Genomic DNA, 18,909 nt, shown 5'->3' on the forward strand with positions numbered 1-18,909 from the left:
TCCTGTGAGTCTGACTGCGACACTGAGATTTGTAAGAAATACGCACATGGTCATTCAGATGACTGGAAATAGGTATCTCATTAGCTTGCCAGGAGAACCAGCTACGACTGGAGGGTTAGAACTTCCAGTCCCCTCTACGCCACCTCTGGAGAGGGGAGAGGGGCTTGGAGGTTGGATCAGTCGCTAGTGGCCAATGTATTAATCAATCGTGCTTTTGTTACAAACCCTCCATAAAATCCCAGTAGTGCAAGGTACAGAGAGCTTCCAGGCTCGTGAATATATAGACACACCAGGAGGGTGACACCGTCCCCCTAGCTCCACTGAGACAGAAGCTCCTGTGCTCCAGACCCTCCGTGACCTTGCCTTGTGTATCTGTCGTCTGGCTGTTCATGTGTATCCTTTGTCACATCCTTTAATAAACTGGAAAAGGTAAGTGTTTCTCTGAGTTCTGTGAGCCACTCTAGCAAATTAATCAAACCTGAGGAGGGGTGGTGGGGACCTCTGATCTCTGTCAGGTTGGTCAGAAGCCCAGGTGACAGCATGGGCTCACTGCTGGTGTCTGAAGTATGTGTGCGCGCCTGTGTGCATGTGTGTGCATGGTGCATGTGGTTTGTGTGTGTGCGTGCATGGTTGTGTGTGTCTGTGTGGGTGTGAATGGTGGGTGTTGTGTGTGGACAGTTGTATGCATGGTTCTGGGTATGTGTGTGGTATTGTGTGTGTGTGTGTATGTGTATGTGTGTGTGTGTACGTGCGCAGGAAGACATTCTGGGGGACTGAGCCCTTAACTTGGGATCTGATGCTGTCTCCAGGTAGATCAGAATTGAGTTAAACTGTAGACACCCAGCTGGTATCAGAGAATTACTTGGTATGGGGAAAAACCTCCACATGTTTGGTGATGAGAAGTGTCAGAATTGAAGTCTTCTCTGTGAAGGTAAAGGAGACACACAGGGAAGAAAGACATAGTAGGGAAAATCTGCATTATTTCCTACATAGAAGGAGGGGAAAATTGAGTTTTTTCCATTTCACCGATATTCCTTTAGAGGACTCCCACAGAAGTGAGCCTTCTGTCCCACCCTCTGCCACACGCACGTGCCACGCAGGCCCGAAGGTCCCGCCATCTCGGCCGGTGCTGGGGGATGCTCACGGAGGGGCTCCCACCAGCGCAGCACTCCAGGACTCCCTGTGGGGCGGGGCTGTCCCTTGGGCTCTCCCTCTGGTCAGTCCTGCTTCCTGCCTTCCTTCCTTCCACTGGCTCCCATCTCCCAACTCTGGCCTGAATGTCGGGCTCCACTTCCACATCTTTCCCAAGGAAAGATACAGTATTGTCAGAGTTGGGACTTTCTTGAGGTCACTTCGTAGAGCTATCCAGTGGAAATAGAATGTGAGCCATATGAGCCCTATAAAATTCTCCAGGAGCCACATAAAGATGTAGAAGAAACCAGTGAAATTAATTTTACCAATACATTCTGTTTAAGCCAGCATATCTGCTGTATTGGTGACCCTTCTGCTTGGCGAGTGTATGGAATGTATTAAGGAGTTGTGTTATATTCGCTTTTGGTCCTGAGCCTCTGCATACAGTGCACGTGGCTTGCTCACCACACGTCTGCCCCGGTTTGCACCAGACATACCGCATTTGCCCAGGAGCCACCTGTGGCTGGTAGCCTCTGTGTCACACAGTGTGGTCTTGGAGTTTTGATTTGGTCCTGTTCTTGTGTCCCTCTGCCCAGAGCCTTTGGCAGAAGCTATGCAGGTATTCAGCCCATTGCTGAGTGTCAGCAGACTCCTGTGTTAGTAGGGAAGTCCTTGGCTCCCACACCGCTGGCTGGGCTCAGTGGTGGCCCGAGTCCTTGCTGCCCAGAGCGTGGCTGGTGGGCAGGCAGGAGATTTGCCACCCCCGTACCCCCACCCCCAGTTGTTTTTGTGGGGCCTGTTAACTCAGGACGTTCTGCTCGCTGATTGAGCCAGAAACAAAAAGTGCATTCAACACAGACGTGTCGGCTGCCTCCTCCAGGAGGGAGAGGAGGTTAGCTATTCCTGAAATGTAATCCCTCTTTCAGCTCTGCACAAAAGCCTCATGTCTACGGGCTTGGGACCTGATAGATTGCCTTTGTGCTGATTGAAAAAACCAAACACAGGCCTGATGTGAATAGGGCTGTTTAGGGGAGGCTCCTGGGGCAGAGGAAGGGGCAGGTAGTGTCTGCAGGGGCACCTGGCCTGCACCTGAGGCCGTCCCAGCTGCTGCCGTAGTGGGGACTTCAGGTTGGTCATCCCTGTTGTCTGGACTGGAGCTCCAAGGGCTCCAGCACAAGGAGCCCCGGTCCTGGGACCACCCTTTGCCTGCATCCTCTAGCCTGGGAACACTCAGGCCCTTGCCCCTTACTACTCCTGGTGTTTGGGTGAGAAGTCAGTGGTGGGATTGAGGATAGTGAGCACAACACGTGAATGTACTTACTGCCACTGATCTGCACGCTTAAAAACGGTTAGAATGGCAGACGTCATGTTCCCTGTATTTTTCCCCCCGTTTAAAGGAGGCTAGTCCTGTATTTTTAAAAGTACTTGTGTTAAAGCCCAGTCAGTTTTCAGTGTCTAGGGTCAGAATTATACACTTACCATGTATTTGTTTCTGTGTCTCTAACAGCTGTTTCTGTAATGCCTCTCTGTGTAGGTACAAATACGTAATTTATTTCTGCTTCCTTGGACAGTCAGAGTGTTAGAGGGGCTGTATTAGTACTGGCCGAAGTTAAAAGGTATTCAGTTTAATAATCTTGTGAGATTGTCACCATGAAGCAGCTCTCCCCCATCTTGTCACAGTGACGTGCTTCTGCTCCCGGCTCGTTGACCGAGGGGAACAACCTCAGTGCCGCCTCCCCCATCCCCCGCCCGGGCCCGTGTGTGCAGCGAGGGCCTCAGCCGTGAAGGGCGTCCTCTGTTAGGGCCAGCTGGCTTCCGGCGAGCTGGGCTCTGTTTTCTGTGTGCGAGAAGCATCTGAAGGTCTTACTGTGCGGCCACACAGGAGTGTTCTGGGGCCGTGGGGCCGCGGTCCTGAAGCAACCATTGTTCACACTGGGAGGCTGGCTTCTAGTCTGGTGCCTCCTGTGGGAGGACCTTGCACCCCGGTGCCCCATGGCTGTGAACCTCTTCCCGTGAAGAGCCTTCGTCTGGCACAGTGCTCTGGGGACCCAGTCCGGCCCGGGGCAGCCTCGCGGTGGCTGGGGTGGCCCTTCTGTTGTCGCCATCCGGTAAACGATGGATGCAGGACTGGTAGGATGTCAAATTCGCCATTTTAAAGTGAGCACTTCAGGGGCAGTGGGTCCACCGGAGTGCACGCCGTGTTGCCCCAGAGCAACTCCTGCACCCATCAGCTGTTAGCTCTCACCCCCTCCCCCCGCCCCTGGCCCTGGCAACCGCCTATCTCCCCGGCCTTACCCATTCTGGACGTTTCACGGGAATGCAGTCCTCCTGCACATGGACGTGGGTCTGTCTGCTTTCTCTCGGCCTGATGTTTCCGAGGTTCCCAGGTCCCTCCATGTCCTTGCGTGTGTCGTGTGTTGGGACTCTTCTGCTCCTTTTCAGGGCCGAGTCCTGACACCACCCTGTGCCTGCACGTGCTCTGTCTTTCCCCCTAGTCGGCTGTTGGATGTTCGGGTGCTCTCTGGCTGTTAGGACGCGTGCTGCTGTGCACATGAGCTTGTGTGTGTCCTCGCGTTGTCTGTTCTCCTCTCTTTCCGATGTGTGCATTGGTGCCGAGTCCCTGTCCCTGTGGGAAGTCTACGTTTAACTCTTGGAGGTGCCCCTAAACTTTTCCGCATTCTTTCTTTCTTTTTTTTTTTTTTTTTAATCAGTAGTGAGAATATAGAAATCCGGGCCACTTGCTTCTGTTGGGTTGAGCTGTTCCCTTATTTTGTTTTACCTCCGTCATGGTGGCTTCTGTGTTGGTCCCCCTGGAGACAACAGGTGGATTTCCTCACCGTCTGGGGGTCTCCGAGGCAGCGTCGGACGAACCCAGAGGCCTCGGGCTGCTGTGTGAAAGTCTTGGATCACCACCTTGTACACCTGAACTAGTAGAACACTGAACTGTGCTGGAACGGAAATGCAAACACACGAACCCAAGGGTCCTTCACTCTCAGACTATGTGATACTTGTTTTGTAAAGGGATTTGTGTGGCCACATGTCCAGGCGTCTTCAAGTATGAGCGTCATTTGGGTGGGTCATTTGTCTAGGATGGCTTTGTTAATTGATAGCTTTCTTTTGTCTTTGTGGTCCCTTCTTCTTGGCCCCTCTGGCCTCTGCTGTTTTGCCAGTGGTCTTTCATTAAGTGCCAGCAGTGGTAGCAGTGAAGAAAACCAAACAACTCACCTGTGGGGACAAGGGAAGAAATCAGGAGAGAACCCTTGCATCGGCCTCCGGGTGCAAGGCAGCATCTCTCTGAGCAGCAGGTCCTTTGCCCTGGATGGGAGAGCGTGGCCCCACGCGGTTTGGGCAAACAGCCTATATGTAACTTGTGTTTCCATATGTGCCAGTTCACACAGCAGGTTTGCACACACTGTTCCGTGATCCTGATGACCACCCTGTGGGTATGGAAAGTTTTCTTAAGAAGCTGGTGCTCAGTGAGATTGGACTTGGGGTGCGCACAGGTGCTGGGACCTAAGCCTTAGGCTCTGACCCGAGAGTTACACAGAACTGGGTCACGAAGCAGGGAGGTCGTCCGTGTTTTTAATGGATGGGGTGTGAGATTCATAGAACTATGTTAATGGTCGTAGGTGGGTTTGGAGGACGGACCTGGAAAGATCCCACAGAAATGTGAATCCATTTTTACTAAATACACGATTTCCTTTCTAGAAGCTCAGCCATGTGCAGGTCTGTCAGACACACACAGTTTCTGCTTGTTGACATCCCCCCCACCCAGGTTAGAATTTATGCTGCGGGATCAGTCCCTGTGTGTGTGTGCCCGAAACAAAGCCACCGCCCCAATTCCTGTTTCCTTGGAGACGTCTGGAGACCTGTGCACACGGGGTGCGGGCCCCACAGCTGTGTGGAAGAGTTGGCTAAATCTGTGCTTCTCACAGGGCAGCTCCCGGTGCACAGATGAGACATGGGGCTGGGGTGGGGGGCTTGCAGTCGTAGCTAGTCTCAGCTGCTGGGCACACACCTGTCGGGCAAGGGTGGGCTGAGCAGAAACCCCGGGAGAACAGCGCATGCAGGGATTTTAGCGGACTAGGGGCACCGTCTGAGTCAGCGTGCTGGTGTGGGTGCCTCGCACAGACACGCCCCACAAGCTGGAGTGCGCCGAGCCCTCAGGCCACCTTACAGGCATGTCACCTGAAAGAGAGACGGACGGTCACGGGGCTTAGCATGTGCCAGGCCGACCCACGGACGTGTGTGGACTTGTGTCGGGAAGGCGGCAGGCGGACCCTGGCTGGCAGGCCCAGCTGCGGAGCCCTGTGGGTGCTGGCATGGGGCAGGAGAGGAGGTGGTGAGGCTGTGCTGGGGGACACCGAGGGCCGGCTGTTGGGGGAGGCGGCAGAGGGCTGCTGCTGTGTGGCGCCCAGGTTGGGGTCCACCGTGAAGTGTGTGGATGACGGGCTGGACCCAAACTCTGCCACACACCGGCCCTTCCCTGCAGAGGCCTCTTAGTGAGAACCGAGTGCCCCCCGAGTCCCGGCCTCACAGCTGTTAGGATTCATGTTGTCCCTGTGAAGACCCCCCTGCGACACTCTCGTTCCACAGGGTTCAGTTTTGTTCCATGAACACAACAGACCTCTAGGAGGCGAGACTGGCTTACCCTGTCCTCCCTGTCCCCAGTAAGAAAGGGGGGCCGGGGGCTTGGCCAGAGGCCCAGGCTTCCAGGGGGTTCTGGGGCACGTGCTTTGTGGCTGTGTTCCCATATGACGCCCTTTGTCACCCTGTGCAGCTTGGAGGCCTCCCGTGACAGAGCTCACGTGTGTGTGAGCAGTGGTCGGATCAAGACGAGAGAACGACCGGCGTGGGGAGGTCGGGGTGGGGTAGTTCTGGGAAAACAGATGCATGGACTCAGCCGGGCTCCGGCATCCATTAATTCTCACGCAGTTTAATGAGCAAATGCTCACTAGATTCTTTTGTGAATGGATGGATGAGTCAGTGGCTTGAATAATTTCTGAGCAATTTGTAGGGAGAAGGTTCTATCCAAATAGAAACCTGGTGGTAATAATAGGAGTGCGTTTTTCACTTGTTAAAGTGAGCAGACACCTCTTACCTCCTCGGTATGCACAGAGCCATCTACAAGGCACCAGCAGGTGGGAAAGGAGGAAACATCCCCATCACCAGCAGCCAGAGGTGAAGAAAATGAGGGACAGAAGCTTTCTTTCCGTGCTGCGTCTTTCTTGGAATGATCATAGGTGTAAACACAGCTGAGGTTCTGAGCTCACCACTGCCGGATGTTCTTCAGAGGACTAGAAGGGTATCATTTCCTTTGTCTGGCAGTCCTAACTCCCCAAGACGGTGTCACGGAAGAGAAGAGAGGGCTGGAGGCTGCGGAAAGTACAGGAACCCGCCCGAGGCCTTTGTGGCCATTTACACCAGGTCTAGCCGCTCGCCCTGCAGCTGCCCAGTGTTTGGAGCCCAGTGTCCTGCTCAGAGGATTTTATCTAGCTGCAAGTGCAAGTGATTATGGGGGTAGTGCTCAGAATTCCTTGTGGATGAAATACCGAATGAAGGGAAAACCCAGGCTTTCTTCCCTTGCGGCATTTCCCTACAGTTCAGGCCCTTGTACCCCATCCTTCATGTAATGTGGCCCCCTACCCTTCACTCTGCCCCTTCTCAGTCCTCAGTGCTGACAGGCGGGAACCTCGGCCTTGGTAGAACCCGTGGCTCACTCCTGCCGACACACGTGGTCATGCCTGGCCTCCGGGGGAGTGAAATCCTTGTGAAAATAATCATTGGCTTGTAATAGAGCTCAGAAATTATTCAATTGCAGCAGCCAGGTTGCTGGAATATATTAGGTTATACCCTGTTCATTCAAATACCTAAAGTCCTCCCTGGGAAAATTTCCGGATTTCCTTAAATTCAGAGAGTGACATAAGGTGTTATTTTTCTGTTTCTTTTTTAACCCACCTTTTCCTCGGAGGTCGTTAGTGTGAATTATAGATCAAGCCCACCGTGTCATTACCAAGTTGAGGCTATTGACAGGGTCTGTGAATGCAGCTGGGCTCCCTGAACAGAGCTGCTGGGGATTGTCATTACTGATGGGACCCTCGAAAGACTCTTCTAGCAGGAGGGTCCTCCATGGCCCATTTTCCTAGCTTATTTCAGAATTTTAACTAGCCTCTAGGTAATCAGCAGTTTGGATTTCTTGCTGTTCTTCACTGAAATATGGCTGTGTTTCCCTTACCTTGGGTATATTTGTCTCAGTGGATCAGGGTTGCTGTCATACAAATACCACACTGGGCGGCTTATAGAACATTTCAAACGGTTCTGGAGGCCGAGAGGAAGGTACCGGCAGGTGTGGGGTCTGGTAAGGGTCGGCTTCCTGGCTCACAGGTGACTGCTTTCTCACTGTGCCCTCACAGGGCACAAAGGCCAGGAGTCTTCTTGGGTCTCTGATTCGTCACCAGGGCTCCCCATGTGGTACGTGATCGCCCCCTACAGGCCCTACCTCCTAACACCATTGCCCTGGGGGGTTGATTTCCAATGTAGGAGTTTTGTGTGGGACACATTCAGTCCACAGTAATATCTCTGCCAGATTTTCCAAGGGCTCCTTTCTCCAAGAGGCCTGGGAAATGCCCTTTCCCAGCCCCTCTTGGGTGGAGCCCTCAAGGCCTCTGGAAGGCTGATGGACGTGTTGAGACTTTGAGAGACACCTTTCTTTCAACGGCTGAGTTTCAAATTCTCACTCCAGCTCAATTTTTTTTTTTTTAAAGATTTTATTTATTTTTTGTCAGGGGGGAGAGAGAGAGAGAGCACAAGCAGGCAAAGTGGCAGGCAGAGGCAGAGAGAGAAGCAGGCTCCCTGCTGAGCAAGGAGCCAGATGCAGGACTTGATCCCAGGTCCCTGGGATCATGACCTGGGCTGAAGGCAGCAGCTTAACCGACTGAGCCACCCAGGTATCCCCCAGCTTGAGTTTTCAGAGGGTAGCTCTTGGCTCTTCACAGGTACGAGGACTAGGCCAGCTGATGGTGTCATATGCCCTTTGGGAAAGCTGTCTTTATATTTCATATTTTTCTGGAGTGAAGATGATGGGAGGAAGGGAAGGTCATCTTGGTGGTTGTGCTGCTCCATATGGCCAGGAAGGAGAGGTCGGGTCCAGGTGGCACGCTTCTAAGGAGGGGCCACTGAATTCTGGGGAGTCCAGGTGAAGAAAGAGGTGTGGCCCTAGGGATTTGTTGGGGGATGGGGATTAGGAAGCATCTTTTCTTTCTTTCTAACGTGCTGTCCTCCCCCACATTTTACTCAAGGGAACTTTTTAAATGTTTGAATTTTTAAAACTAGTTATTTTAATTTTTCTTATCATAAAAACATAAACAGAAAGCAACTGTAATCTCTCTGCACCGAGAGAGATTATTAACCCCCTGGTGGTCATCCTTCATGCTTTCCTGAATGCAGTGTCTCCAGGGTCTGGCGCTCCCTGGGCATTTGCACATCCTGGTGATAAAGGAGGAGCCCCGAGTCCCTGGAGGGTGGGTCGGGTGCTGAAGCCAGTGATGAAGGGCCGTGGGCAAGATGGGCAGAGGCTGCTGGTGGAAAGACGAGACTGGTGGGCAAGGAGAGGAGCGCCAGCAAAGCCGAGCCTGGCCATGAAGCCAAAAGTGAATTTGGGAAACACATTTTATCTGTGTTTTGGGATGAGATGCAAAGGGGGCAGACCGCCTCCCCACCAGGGCTGTCATTTCTGCTCAGGCCCATGGGAAGGCAGGTGGGAGAGGCGGCCGGGCCTGAGGGAGGCGTCCCCCTTAGGTCACCACCATGCTTCTCTTCCATCCCCAGCCACAGCCTGTCCAGGGGACTCCTTTCTGGTAGAATTAGGCAGTTTCCTAGAATTCTGCAAGAGATTCAAAGAGTGACTGTGTGATGGAGCTGATAGGAAATAGCACGTCATCTTGGCCACAGCGGTGCACTAAAGGCTGATGGGTCTGGGCTCAGAGAGTCCCTCCTTTTCTTGGTAGATGTGGCTCCAGAGGAGTGGTATGCCCTGTTTGCTCTGCCCCGTTTACTGTGCCTCATACACAGCCTCAAGTCGCAAGTCGGAGGTGAGTTTCAGTGGAACATTTGTGGTCCCAAGGAGCCCAAGGCCAAGCAGGACAGGTTGCTGTGTCCAGGGAGGGTCATTGAGGTGGCTGGGAGCCGTGTGTGTCATTCCCATCCTGCAGCAAAGGAGCGAACATTCATCCTGCACAGCTCTGACTGTTGGGATGGGGCATTTAACCTGCACACGGCACTCCTGAAGACCAGGAGATAGACCATTGCTTCTAGAATGAGCACAATGGGGAAGAGGCCTTGAAACCTCTTCACTGACTGTGAGGGCCTTTGCTCTGAAGACGCTGTCTTCCCGTGCCTTTGGAGGGCTGGGCTCTAGCAGAGGCTGTTTCAGAACAAGGACCATGGTGAGTTTATGGCTGGTGATGCAGGGCTCCAGAAGGAACCTGTGCAAGGCCCTGCCCCCTGTTGGGTGCAAGTGATTGCCAGCAGGCCTCTAGTTTACGGGTATTTCATGCCCAGGAAGGATGCCGAACCCCGGTCATTATCGCAGAGCTGAGTCAGGGACATGCAAGCCTTGGTACCTTTCAGGGATCCAATGAGAAGGCTGAATTTGGTGGAGGTTGTTTAGGGAGGTAGTGGCTAGAAAGCCATGGCCTCTCAGGGCTGAAGGTACTAGGTAGGCTCTTTTCCTCGAGAAGAGGGGACCAGCTGGGAAATGGAAGGGGGTCTAACTCCTGTACTCTCCCGGGGGTACTGGGATCCCAAGAAAGCACATGGTCACTCAGTATAAGGAGCAGGCTGTCTGTCAGTCAGTGAATGAACAGATGAAAAGGTCTGGGGACTGTGGCCAGCGGGGGGTGAGGAGGTGAGGGGGGTGACCTCCAGGGCCACTGAGCTTCTAGAATGAGTTTCAGGTGCCTCTTCACCTGGGCAGGTATGTGATACCTGACAGGCGGTGGGTGCAGGTTGTAGGTCTGTAGTTCTGTACTGACGTCAGCCACCCCCAACCCGTGGGTGACTTGGGGTTACCTGTGTTTCTCGAGCACTGTCAGGCCAGCTATGTTCATAGAGCCTTCCGGAAGATTCTATTGTGCAGCTGATGGAAACGATGGGTGGGTGAACGTGGACCCTCCTTGTGCAGGGATGGACCTTGTTCCCCACAAGTTCCTCCACAGAGGCCCTGATACGAGACTGACCACACGGAGAGCGACAGATTTCAAAATCTGTTTTAGTTTTAGAATGAAGTGGAATGAATTTATTAAACTTCTCTGGGTGCAGGGGGAGAAGTATGTTTGTTTTTGATCACATTTTTCCTTCTTGGTTTACATTTTACATGTTTCTGATGAACTTTGCTAAGGAACATTTTGGAGACTTTTACTGTCTCTAAGCAAACGATGTCTCACAGATGTATTTATAACATATTTTTCTGTACATACAGACATATGCTTAAATATATATAGACACGGTGTTTTGGCTCTGAGGTTTTCAAAAAAATGTGTATTCAAGTAACATAAGAGAGTGCTACTGTTACATAAGGTAAAGGGTGAGCCACTAGGTCAGTTTGTATCATAGATACACGTGTTATGTTAATTACAATTTTATTTTAATGGTAGGTTCACGTGCGGTAAGAAATTTTTTCTTTTTCAGGTAATATAAGGGAAGTGGAGATTTGGAGATTGAGATACTTAAATGCAATCTGGTGTAATTTTAGTTCTCAAAGGGGCTTTTAATATCTGAGCTTCCTGCCGGAGAGCCCAGAGAGCAAGCTTCTCCATTGTCTTTAAGATGCTGCCCCCTTCTGGTGATGATGCTCACTCGGATACTGGCTGTTCTCAGCAAAATTGCATTCCGATGTTCTTCCTATTTGAATATTATTTTTATGAGTAAACCTGAAAGAGCCATGGAATCAAGAGTAAACCTGGAATCAGCCATGGTCTGTTTTCCTCTGTCCCTCTCCTGCTCCATGAGACCTGGGAGTAACTTTTTGGTCTGTCTACCATCCCAATTTCTAAAATGATTGTATTTTTTCACTCCCGTGTTACTTCTTCCTTTAGCTGACATGTGGAGCACCTCTGTGGGCCAGGCACCATTATTGGCATCCCAGGAGATATAGCACTTTTGTTTTTGTAAAGACTTGGGAATATGGTGTGTAGTTTACCAGATCATTATTTCTTATGATATAAACACAATTATAAGAGCATTAAAATAATTTTTTAAAAAGATTTTATTTATTGATTTGAGAGAGAGAGAGAGAGAGAGCACATATGCAGGGGGAGAGGCAGAGGGAGAAGGAGAAGCAGGGTCCGTGCTGAGCCACCCGGGGGCCCAGTGTGGGACTCCATCCTGGGACTGGAGATCATGGCCTGAGCCGAAGGCAGATGCCCAACCAGTCGTCTGAGCCACCCAGATGCCCCATTAAAATAATTTTAAAGAAATTTCGTCTCACTCTGCCCAAAGGAGGTGGCTGGAAGCAGGACCCCAGCTTTGGAGCACTTACAAGGAGGAAGAGGCACACCTATTTGCCCAAAGTTCTTGGGTGGTGAGGGATGGCCCCAGTGAGATGCGTGTGGAGCGCAGAGGAGAGCTCACTTGGATATTCTCAGAAAAGGAGTCTCAGAGAATGAGGGGCAGCCTCGAAGAAGTGCTTGGAAGAGGGGCAAAAGGGCAGCCCTGTACCCAGGGGACGGAAGCAGGAAGTGAATGGGAAACCAGAGATTTCTTGGTAGGGAGGGTAGAGTGGGGGTCAGCTAGCATGGGGATATTAACCCATGGCGCCCATGGCGCCCATGCCCTATGTGAATGCTGCAGTACATTCTCAGGACATATTACCAAAGTCTAGCTTGCTCCTACACATGGGACCACTGTTGCCTTAATTTACTCATATGGTTTCAGTTTTGTAAAGTAAGCATAGCACTCCAAATTGTGCTGTCTCTTGTAACTAAGTGAAGCAATGCTTTGTGGATTTGTCAGTGCCCATTATTTTAAAACTTAAGCCTGGACTTTTTGGGGACTCCTTTTCAGCAGCCACCAGTAGATGGAGGGAGTGAGACATATAAACAGGAAAGATCCCATCCTGCTTGGGGACAGCGTAAATCCATCTTGCTGTGGATGCTGTTGGTACCATAGAGAGAGACTTGTAACTGATGATTTCTGTGAAATTGACAAAATCTAGCCATCAGCAGCAACAGGAGGGGCCAAAGTCTGTTTTGGAAGGTTTCTGGGGTTTTGTTTTGTTTAGTTTTGAAAATTAAAAAGCTATACCTTTATTTGCCTTGCTAAGGACCATTTAAGAATAAGTAAAATAAACTGAGGTGGGTTATTAGAATATTACGTAGAATTACAAGGTCAGAATGTTTTTTTTCAGAAGGAAGCAACGGCGTGCTGCTCTGCATACATAGTCCATTGGGCTCAGGCATTTCTCAGGCTTATGAGGTTGTGTTCTTGGAAGTGATGGTGTGAGTGCATTGGTTTGCCCGGAAGGGCGCTGTGCTCTCGATGGGAGTGATGCCATGCTTCCTTGGAAATTACTGACAAGCACAGCCTTTACTCTGATCTCACACCAAGTGCAAGTAGCACACAGCTATGCATGAATCCCGTGAGCACCTCCGGTCTGTAGGGGATTGGACAGGAAGTCAGAACTCAGTACAGGTGCTCATATGGAAGGCAGTGTTGGGGACAGGGTTCAGATGGCTCTGGGGCTATGGAATTTTGAGGAGTCCCAGGAGAAGGTCTGTGTCTCTGACTGGAAGCCAGGGACCTAGGAAGGGGCATCAGGGAGACAACATATATAGCTGTTTACAAGGGGATTGTGTAAGTATGTATTGTATAAGTAGTGATATTTGGAATCATAGAATATTAGATCTCCGGGGAACCTTGGGAACTGGCTCCACTGCTTCTCTCCCCATCCCAGTCCTAGAGACAGGAAAACCAGTGACATCTGCTCAGGTTAGTTGTGTGCAGTGAATTGGATCCCCCAAATTCATACGTGGGAGCCCTAACCCCCACCATGATGGCATTAGGTCCTGAGGATAGAGCCTGTGTGACAGGAGTGGTGCCCAGCGAAGAGTTTATCAGAGGCCTTGCTGTATCCCTCTCTCCTCCACACAAGGACCCAGCAAAAAGGCATTGTCTGCAAGCCACGTGGAGCTCTCCCCAGGAACAGAAGCAGCAGGACCTCGGTCTTGGATTCCCAGTTTCCAGAACTCTGAGACATGAATTTCTGTTGTCGAGGCCACCCCATCTGTGGAATTTTGTCGCAGTGGTTCAAACTGAATTGTACAGCAGATCGATGGAACCAATGGGACAAGGATCAGGGTTGCAGACTCCAGGGCCAGAGGTCTTCCATTTAGAGTGATGCTCCTTCCGAAACCAGGTCTCAAGGCCAGGGGCCACTCCTGGTCATCGTCATGCCCCACCGCCAGCCCAGCCGTGGGGTACAGCATAGCTGTGTGTCCTAGGACTGCCTGCCCTCTTGGAACAAACACAGCTCCCAGAGATGAGGGTGAGGTTCACTTTGTCCTTGGGCCCATGGAGCACTTTTTCCTGGGCCGTGACCCCCGTCACCACCCCATGAACAGTCCACACACAAGGACGCCTCCCAGCCATGCACCCTGCACACCCAGCGGGCCCTCATTGGACGGCTGCTCTTTTGGTTCTTCTGCTTTCCTACTTGTGGGGTGATTCCTTCGTCTCCTGGGACGAGAGCTCCGAACCCCAGAACATCAGTTCCAAGCACTACATCAAGTAAGGAAAGCTTACCAGGGGAAGGTTCCCATGCTTCTTGCCCCACCCTGGGCTGGTACTGTTGTTTTATGGTTACTTAACATAGTGTGCAGGATGAGATCTTACCTTCTTACACTCATCACTCTTGCATAATCCAACTACAAGTTCACAATGACTAAACCACAGGCAATAACCTAAGGAACCACTTTAATTCAAATGTAACAGATGAGGTGCTTTTGCACAACTAAGCCAGCCTCTGGGTGTGATTCGCGGTAGTCAGAGGGAGGCCCGGGCTCTGTGTGTTTGGGGTGTCTTAGTTTCCAGATGCCTCTGCTGTGCCCACAGCACAGCCTTTAGTTCTTTAAGATATTTACTCCAAGTGAAAATGCACATAACCCCTGAAGGTTGCTGAGGCTGAGTCTGCTGCAGACCTTTTAGGCTGCCCCATTCGGGTGCTTCTCAGAGAATATATATCAGTCTTCAGTTCCCATGCATTGCCCATTAAGATCAAGGCACCATGTTTAAAAAGCAGAGTTGGAGGAAACTTAGATTGGGCAGCTGGGGACCTTGCTTTTGAGCAGAAAGCACCTTGCACAGGTGAATCCATCAGTAAAGATATGGGAGGCACACCCCTGGTAATTCGGTCAGAGGCCCAGGCAGATAGTGGGGGCTTTAAGAAGGTGTCACCATTGCAGTCACGAGAGCAGGAGTCCTCTGCCTCACCCGGAATTATGCGGTGCTTGAGGCAGGTGGGTCCAGTGGTCCAGAGTGGATGGGAGAGACTGATCAGAGGACCCTCATTGTTCCTAGAGAGTTGTTCCTCACTTATGAGCCCCAGATCCCTGAGGAGAGAGGAGTAATTGGTCATTTCTCATTTGTGAGCAGAGGGGTGAACAAGGTCCCCAATCTCTTCTCACTTGCTGTGTGCACCAGATTGAGTGCCTTTATTTTAAAAGCATGTGAAAAATGAATTCTTGGTTCAGTGATCCAAATATTTGGGGCTGTGGATGGGCTCAGCTGCTTTAAATATTTGGCTGGTGCAGTGAGCCGGGAGTCTGTCTTCCTTTTGTTGATATTTCCCCGTGTGGTTGTATATACAGATGAGCTCATTGTTTTCTCTGAGCAGGTAAAAGTGCATTTACTTAGATGCCTTTGGATACTTGTCCTAAATCCGTTTGAAATTCTTCCTCTGCTTTTATTTGTGGAAAACTTACTTGAAGCCAAGATGGAAACTGCTAGCTGCTTCTAGAAGACATCCTGGTTTACTGCAGCTGATCCCTTGCGCATATGCTGACAGAGCCCGTGCAGGTATATATTTTTAGCTGCCACGGGTGTGTGGGCTGGAGTAAGTTACCCTGTGTTTTCTTCTTCCTGTCCTAGTTTTGTAGATGGTGCAGCCATTATGGAAACCGGTGTGGAGGTTCCTCAAAAAATTAAAAAAACAGAACTACCATATGATCCAGCAATCCTACTTCTGAATATATACCTAAAGGAAATGAAAACAGGATCCCCATGTGCACTGCAGCATTATTTACAGTAGTCAACATATAGAAACAACCTGAATGTCCATGGGCAGATGAAAGGAAATGGGCATATATGTACACACAATGGAATATTATCCAGCCATAAAAAAACAAGGAAGTTCTGTCTTATGGGAAAACATGGGTGGACTTTGAGGGCATTGCGCTAAGTGAAATAAGTCAGAGAGAGACAAATACTGATTCCACTGATGTGTGGATTCAAAAACCAGACTTGTAGAAAAAGAAAAGTGGTGGCTGCTGGTGTTTGGGGGTGGGGACGGGGAGCTGTGGATCAAAGGGTATAGGCACTCACTGATGAGATGAGTAAGTTCTGGGGATCTAATGTGCCCCATGGTGACTGTAATTAACAGCACTCTATTGTATACTTGAAAGTTGTTAAGAGTGTAGATCTAAAATATTCTAAGCACAAAAAAGGTAACATGTGAGGGAGTGAAGTTGTTAACTAAGCTCATGGTCGGGGTCATTTCTCAGTGTATATGTGTCTCTGATCATCACGTTATAAACCTTAAACTTTTGTTACATGTCAATTTTATCTCCGTGAAACCAGAATAGAGGGGGAAACCTGAGGGTTCCTTGTGAACCTACTCTTGCATTTCTCCCTTTAATGACCCCAGTGTCATTAAAGTGTTCTGCTTGGGCCAGAACACTTAGGAGCTCTTCCTCTGTGTGGAAAGGGACCAATGTTGAGGATGTTCAGAGAGAGCACCTGGCTGGTGACTGGCAGAACCTGTGCACTCACACCTGCTTGTGGTCAGGCTGGGAAGGTGCTTAGGGATCTTGGGCAAGGCAGTGCCTGTACCTAGGGCATGGAGGCTGCAGAGGCCATGGTGGGCTGTGACAGTGAGAATGATCATTCTGTGTAACTGACTCGAGGAAGCTCCCGTTTCCAGGTGGAAGTTAAACTGTCCTTTGAAAGTAGGACAGTTTTCTTTAAGGATGAATAGGGATTAGGTGCATATCGCAGCTGCAATAAACTGTTGTAACCCGAATCTAAACAGCCTTCAAGGGAGCTCCCGGGCCCTTAGTGATTATTCATTCACCCAGGGGCTGCCTCTGAGGGACTGCACCGAGTCACTTTTCTCCAGTCTTAATGCCGCTCTGCTCCTGGTGATCTGCCCCCCCATCAGCCTGAATGAAGCCCGAGTCCCCTTCCTCCTGCCCCACCCAGTCCCACCCGCTCTACCTGCCCCACCTTGCCCCGCCCACCTGCCCCCACCCCCTCCTTGACTCAGCCCCGCCCCTCCCGCCTCGACCCCTCCCCACCTCAGCGGCCTGGTCTCAGCTTTTCCCATCTCTGTGGGCAGTGCCTGCATTTTTCCAGTTAGGCCCCAGAGCTAATACCTAGTCATCCTTGGAGAACGTGGGCTGTTGCTCCAACGGACTGCTGTGCCCTTTCTCTCTGGTTTTCACTTCCTTCCAGTGCTTGCTGGGCTGCCCCCCCCCCCCCCCCCCCCCCCCCCGTGCACTGCTGTGACGAGTCTTGGGTCCTCCCCCACGGCTTTTCTTCTCTTCTTCCTTTCCCGAGCAGTCATCAACATTGAACGTGTGCATTATTACGTTGTTTTTGAGCTGTTTTCCGCTGGAGGACTGTACGCTCCCGAGGACGGGGTCTTCGTCTCTTTGGGCCCCAGTGTATCCCAAGCCCTTCTTCATGGGGCTCTGGCCGAATGCGCTGGGTAATGTACCGCGTGGAGTAAAGATCAAGCACTGTGGGGGCTTGGGTTGGTGTGTGAGGCATAGATGGAAGGCTTCCAGACTGGCCTCATAGTCTACCCCAGGGAAGGCAGTTTTCCCCCAGATACCGCCACGCGCGGATAAAAACATGTTAGATTATATACGTATGAAACTTGCAGTGATTTTTTGTTTTTAAGAACTAAAGTCTCTTTTCCTCCCCACAGTGTGTCTGCATGCATGTGAAGTGTGATCCCGTATCCGCAAAGTCCAGCTTGCAGGGGCCTCGGCTGTAAAGGATTTCACAGGGGATTTGAGCACTAGGATTCTTGCAAGATAGTGAATCAGTTTAGTTTAATCCCATTTTGTCAGAAAGAGATGCATTGCGTTGGTTTCCCATCTCGGAGTGAGACGCGAGTGTGGTAGTGCGCGCGTGCGCGTGGTGGTGTGCGCGCGCGCGTCGGAGTAGCGCGCGCGCATGCACGTACACCCATCTGTGGGCAGGTATTACTCTGGTTTCTTCTGGCATTCATGAGATCACCGCCCCCTTCCAGTGCTCGTTCCCCATCTTGCTTTTTCTGTTGTTTTGGAAGGTTTACTATTACTGGATCCCTAATCTAAAAATGTAGATTACAAAACTTACATGTCAGGTGCGTCTTGTTAAAAGCACCATAGCTATGCATTTCATTTGCTCACTTTTTTCCCTTAAGATACATAGAATCATTACCCTCAGAATTGAGGCGACCTCCATAGGTGTAATTTGGCATCTGTAATGGAATTAAAAAATGTTTTTGTACAGATTTGCCATTCGTTCTCTAGTTGTGTATGTAAAAGGAATATTGTCACTTTAGCTATTTTTTTGTGTCAGTTGCACATTTTTATTTCCTCTGGCAAATGATATTTAAAACTATGATAACAATAAAACTTAATAGGCAGGGCTAACATCAAGTGCTTTCCATGTTCTGTGCTATATGCGTTTCACATACATCGCCTTTAATAGTGTGGGTATTATCAGGGACACCTGGGTGGCTTAGCCTGTTAAGTGCCTGCCGTCAGCTCAGGTCATGATCCCAGGGTGTTGGGATCCAGCCCCACATTGGGCTCCCTGCTCAGTGGGGAGTCTGCTTTTCCCTCTCCATCTATCTGCTGCTCCCCCTGCTTTTGCTCTCTCTTTTTCTCTCAAATAAATAAAATCTTTTAAAAAATACTGGTATTATCACCATTCCTGTTTTGTCAGATGGGAATGGCCAGGCTCTAGCTCACACCCGTGGGCACTGAATTTCACCACACGTGGTCTTATCTTAGTATCTGTTTTTAACCTTTTTAAAGGTAGCACTGCATCATTGAGCGTTCTATCATTTTTATCAATATCAGCGATTTTCTCCTTGTCGTGTTGTGAAATACGGACACCTAACAAGTAAAACAGGACACCCCAAGAGAGAACATAAGGGAAGCAGTCTTTAAGAAATGGAAGCACATTTACAGAAATTTCAAAATTTTAGTCTCTACATCAGAAATTGGAAGTGTCTGAAGACACTGCTTTCCAAAAATGGCCAGCTCTGCCTGGTCGGCACATTTTTGTTGTGCAACATTTCTTCCCAACCGGCAATTAGTTGATGACTCTAGAATTTCTGCTGTGGATCTGAAGAGTTCCTGGAGGCAGCACACACCCTCTGTGCCCTGAGTTGCCATGGTAACGGGCACGCATATCCTCCTGCTGCTCCGTTGGTCTCTGGGTTGGCCCATCAAGAGCTCTGCAGACACAAAATGAGTTTGCCTCCTCCAATTAGATTTTTTTCTTCTA

General features: G+C 50.4%; 1 protein-coding gene across 1 annotated transcript in view; it reads left to right on the plus strand.

The window, feature by feature from the left end:
• Nucleotides 1-18,909, plus strand: part of AGAP1 (ArfGAP with GTPase domain, ankyrin repeat and PH domain 1) — a 514,946-nt gene that overhangs the window by 72,787 nt on the left and 423,250 nt on the right.

This window comes from Mustela erminea, chromosome 8 (genome assembly GCF_009829155.1).
Source record: "Mustela erminea isolate mMusErm1 chromosome 8, mMusErm1.Pri, whole genome shotgun sequence".
In the NCBI taxonomy this organism is placed as follows: Eukaryota; Metazoa; Chordata; class Mammalia; order Carnivora; family Mustelidae; genus Mustela; species Mustela erminea.